This window comes from Bactrocera latifrons, unplaced genomic scaffold (genome assembly GCF_001853355.1).
Source record: "Bactrocera latifrons isolate USDA-ARS-PBARC rearing strain unplaced genomic scaffold, ASM185335v1 scaffold_133, whole genome shotgun sequence".
Classification (NCBI taxonomy): domain Eukaryota; kingdom Metazoa; phylum Arthropoda; class Insecta; order Diptera; family Tephritidae; genus Bactrocera; species Bactrocera latifrons.
Window position 1 is genome coordinate 700,701 of NW_017534775.1, and position 5,626 is coordinate 706,326.

The following is a 5,626-nucleotide window of genomic DNA, read 5'->3' on the forward strand; positions in this document are numbered from 1 at the left end:
ATTTAATTTTTTTTATAATTATTGTCTTATTTTACAATTTTCAAAGACAAACATATAAACAAGATAAATCGTCTATCATTATAAAATTTTAAATGAATTGATTTTAATTTAATAATTTTTTTGTAATTATCGTCTTATTTTATGATTTTCATTTATGAAAATATAAACAAGACAAGTCGTCGATAATAAAAAATTTTAAATTTACATTACTTGGTTTTAAATATTTTAAGATTGTCAAAAAAAAGAACCGTGCTTAAAATATGATAAAAGAAAAAGATAATAGCGAAAACATTTCGAACGAAATTGGTTGTTTTTTATGATTTTCTCTGAAAAGCCTTTAAACCATTTCATGATTTTTAAAAAGTCAAAAGCGAGTTAGGTCAAAATCTCAAAGGAAAGCTCAGGCGAAGGTTCGCAGCGGTCGTATTGGTCTGCCCCTATACTGGGCGTAGGCGCCTCCCCTTCTGCGCTGATAGGTACGAACTGTGAGGTGGCAGTGGATGAAGAGCACGGTCAGCATAAAAAATAGCGCCAAAAAGAAGATGCTAAAGCTGGCGAGAAAAGGTAGCATAAGCTTTGAGTTTTGAAGTTTTTTATTTTTTTTTTTTGAATTTATTTTAAATATTAATATTTTGTGTATTTATTTATGCTAATAGACTCTCGTTAAATAAATATTTACCGATTGTTGTGGCTTTTTTCGTCGCCAATTAATTGAAAAATGTTTTATTTTTTGTATCTTTCGTAGTTACTGTTTTGCCGGAGAGTTGCCAACTTGAAGTTTTTACAAGTTGGAAATTAGTTAATTTGAAGAAGCGTGAATATGAAAGAAGTCAAGGCGCAAACAATTAAAAATATAATTCGAATTTAAAAAAAATTATTTAAGTTATTTAAATTAATTATATGTTAAAAAAAGTTTGTTAAAAAAATTTAAAAATTTCTCATAAAAAAATTTTAAGAAAACTAAAGAAGCAGAAAATCGATTGAGTTAAAAAAAAAGTTAATTGTTGCTTTAATGGATAACAAGTATTTCAAACATTTTTTAAGAAATTAGAAAAAATATTTAATTCCGAAAAAAGTAGTTAATTATTTAAGGAAAATCATTTAAACTATTTTCTAATTAATTCTTCATAATTTCTTTTTCATTATTTTGAAGTAGTAATAATATAATTACATTTCATTAGTTTACTAAAAAATTTAAAAAAATTAAAAATTATTATATTTCAAGAAATTAATTAAGCACTTTTAAGTAATTTATAAATTTCTATACAAATTATAAAAGCGCTAGTTTCATGAAGATCTAAGAAAGTTCTGCGTCAAAGATTTCGGCTCAGGCACTTGCATGTCGTCGTAAAATCGCAATTATATACTCTAGTGCATTTTTATACTTTATAAATAAATATAAAATATAAAAGCACACAGTTTATAACTTAGAACGACAACTAATAATTATCCGCATCCGCGTTTAGACCGCAGGGGCTTCGGCAAACTGCAGCTCCTCCACTGGCCCGCCCAGCCGCACATTCATCTGCGGGTGTGCGCGACTGACCAACTCGTTTACGCTCACCACCAATAGCGCTGGGCCGTTGCGCTGTTGGTCGGCCTGATTTGGAATTTGCCGAAACGGTTGCATCTCGACTACATCCGGATGCACCAAATTTTGTTCACCCGACGACCTACGTATAACCATGCAAATGAAGCAGATAATGATAACCACGATGATAACCACCACTATAAAAGTAATTAATTCGATCAACATTTCCATTTTTCCKGCCTTTTATTATTATTATTTTTTTCTTTCGAGTTTAAATTTAAGCCTGCACCCTCTGCACTCTTTCCTTGTTGTTATTATTGTACAGTTTGCTTAACGCTTCTGTGTTGTTTTGGTATGCTTTTTCGCTACGAAAAAGGTTACCAACTAACACCGCAAAATATATTGGTTCATACGAGTAGATTTGGTCAGTGGCGACATAACCTCAAAGTAATGAACGAGTTAGCTCGTTCTGATAAATGAAATGGCAAAAATCAGATTAGCCATATTTCATGACACTTGACACCAGATCCGGCAGTATTCGTAAGAAATGATCCTGGAGCCAAATAATGTGCTTTTTGATCTTTGTTTGAGTAGAAACCCGAAAAATAGTTATGCAGATTTCGATTTCGAAAAATTTGTCAGATGAATGCTTCCGAACGAAATTCATGTAATAAAAAAAAACCGACAGATGTCACCAAGGTCAATATTTAGATAAAATTTTAGTTTAATAGTCGAAATTCGTCGGAAAATAATATATATGCTATTCTTTGCTTTGAAATTTTCAAAATCAATTTTTTGGAATTTAAAAGCTTACGAATGTTTTTTTTTTTTGGATTATAGACATGTATGTAAACCTACAAATGTCTTGAAAAAGATTTGTTATTTGCAATTTCCGTTTTTAGAAAATTGAATCGTGTTTAATACTGTCCGGTTTTCAAAATTAAGTTTTCGAACTTTGATTTGGGACAGAAGTCATCAATGGCTGGAACCGAGATTTGCATCATCGGATTGCGGTAAGGTGAGATGACGGAGACTTTTTTGCGTGGCGGGTCACAAACCCAGCACTCAACCCTGAGGCAGAATTGTTCACCTTCTCACTTTGGCCTTCAAACGGACGTTCTTAGGCCACCCAGAGGATACTTGGTCTAATATCGGAAGTCGTGAGCTGCTTGAGCCATATTTAAAATATAAGAATCGTTTCTGGCCACTCCCAAGTGAATGACGGTCAGAGAACTTTGACTCCATCCGTAAAGAGCGAGTGGAGAGTTAATTATAATATTTCAGCTTCAAGGCAATAATAATTGCAGACGAATAACTTTTATAGTTTATAGATAAATATAAAGAATTAAAATATACCAAAATTTATTAAAAATAAAATTAAAATTTATGTAATTAGGATATAAATCAACAGTTTTTCATTAAATTACAAATAAAAACCTTCTCCCCGGCTATCATCGGAATAATCACTAGAGGATAAATCATTGTAGTGTATAGTATGTGGCCGCCTGCGTATATAGGTCGATTCGTCGCTCCGATCTGAGCTGCTATCATCGTTATTATCCTGCAATGGTCCTTTCTCTAAATCCTGCACTGTTGCAAATAGCCTCACACGGAAACAATTTAATAACATCGCTATACCAAGTGCCAGCATTACATAAGGATAGAAGACTAGAATTAGTGATAACATTTTTTTCATCGGATTTTCAAGCTTATTTTGCTTGGCACTTCTATTCGTTAAACTGCTTCTGAATATATATTTATAGAAGAAAATATATTTATTTAAGTGTCTTTTAGCACAAGTCACTAGTTTTGCTTTAGTTTGTTGCAGTTCTTGAGACAGGCGTCAAAAGCAGCAGTAATAGTTTTTGCATTTTCTTTCAATACGCTCTCTTCGTAACACAGGTATGCATAAGAACGTAACCAAATCTTTTACTTATTTTTGCACATTTTAAAAACTTTTTTAATTTTTTAGCAAGTCTTTAAAAATTTCCTATAATTTTATAGCAAGTTTTTAAAACTTTCTTATAATATTATGGAAAGATTATCACTAATTTCAGCATATATAATTGGACTTCGTATTTCTGCTGAAAATTTCGAGAGTTTACTATATTTTACTATAATTTTATGTTTGCTATAATTTTTATAGCAACTTAAATATACCGACCAATGATATTTACAACCGCGAATGCCAACTTATCAAGGTATAAATATTATTTCAATTGAAGAGTAAATAATAACAGGTTCGACTATGTTACTTCACATTTATTATTTTTAATTTAATCTGTAGCAACATGTTGCAAGAGTATTAAAATCTCACGATCGAACTAAAAAAGTCAGAATTTTCCCATAATATGGTAATATACCCTTTATAAATCACAATATGTAAATATCCTACAAATTTATATCAAGTTTTTCAATGTTTCTTATAATTTTGTGGCAAGTTTATATGCAGCATTTTTGGCAATTACTCATTTTAAAATGTTTAAATTTATATTTGTTATAATTTTTATAGTAGAATTACTTGTACTATAAATTATATTTAGCTGCGGCATAAATAGTTATACTATGTACAAAAATTTCCAATTTTTTTTACAACAATTTTTGTGCTATAATTTTATAGCGTCTTCATAAGAGAAATTCGATTGCACCGAAGCTGTAATATCCTTCACAAATACCATACATTCATACATCTTACTAGAATGTTTATCGGTAAGTTTGTTTGCCAGCTCGATCTAGACTACCTAGACTTCGAAAATTACTCTGTTGACTAGGACAATAACCAACGCCAAATTTGACTTGATTCTACGGTGATCCCATATCGGCGATTCTAACAAATACGGTAGGACCCTCTTTGCATTAATAATTTTAAAGCAGATCGTAAGAGAGCGCATGAAAAAAAAACATAAGAGGAGAGGTGAGAGCGTAGTACAAAGAAGGGATAACATAAAAGACGAATAACTTTCACTTACTCTTAACAGAAAATTGAAGAGACCACGAAAATCCGCAATTTCTCTCTGTGAAAGTATATTGTCCTAAACCTTAGGCAAACTTGTTTAGTAAAAATATTGGAAGCATCACTTCTGTGGAATTATCTTATGTATGAATGATTGAGGAATACGTATTGTATAATTTTATATTTTCTCATTTATTTTTTAAGTAAATTAATTAATTTATACATTAATATAGATTAAAAATTGCTTGCTTATAAACGAGTTTCTAATTGACTAAAATATAATTTGTATGTAATTTTACAGAATTTATCGCTGAAGCTTGCCGTCAATTTATCAACAAAACTTCAACAAATTACTATTTTATAATTTATAAATTAAAATAAATAATAAAAGTAAAATGTAAAGTTTATACCAAAATTTGAGTAGAACATATACATAAATTGACTAAAATATAATTTGTATGTAATTTTACAGAATTTATCGCTGAAGCTTGCCGTCAATTTATCAACAAAACTTAAACAAATTACTATTTTATAATTTATAAATTAAAATAAATAATAAAAGTAAAATGTAAAGTTTATACCAAAATTTGAGTAGAACATATACATAAATATTACCAATATGGTACCTAATTTCAACGTCAACTATCGTAAACATCTCTTCCTTAAGTCCGCACATTTGTTTATAAATCAGTTTCTGCTAAGGACTCTCGTTGTTTTCTATCTCTTTGCCTTTGCTCATTTCTTTCACGGAATTGTCTTTGCAGTTCTATCTCTTCTTGCTCATGTCTTAAAGCTCTCTGCTCATAACTAAACCCTAATTGTGCACTTTCTTGATCCAAATCGACTCGGTACTCCTCTAGCCTTCTGCGTTCGAGCTCCCTTTGAGCTGATCTTTTGTCTATTTCTAGTCTAATACATAGGTAGGCCAGTACAATGATCGTGCCAATGAACACGGCAAGCATCACATACAGAAACATATACGCATGTGCCTTCAAATATTCCTTTGCCTCTTCAGATGGTTTTGGAAATTGAAAAGGCATTCTTTTATCAAATGGAGCGTTAAACATAATTTATGATTAAAGCTTTGTATAAGTTGATTGATAAAATATTTTATTTTTCAGAGGATTCTTCCACTATGTCGC

The 5,626-nt window shown here is 30.6% G+C and overlaps 1 long non-coding RNA gene across 1 annotated transcript; it reads right to left on the reverse strand.

Moving 5' to 3' along the window:
- Positions 1-379: 379 nt before the first annotated feature.
- On the reverse strand, positions 380-888 carry LOC108965098. Its single transcript, XR_001993082.1, has 2 exons — positions 680-888; positions 380-551 (listed from the first exon to the last, which is right to left on the reverse strand). It is a non-coding gene; the product is annotated as an uncharacterized LOC108965098 (long non-coding RNA).
- Between the last annotated feature and the right edge of the window lie 4,738 nt (positions 889-5,626).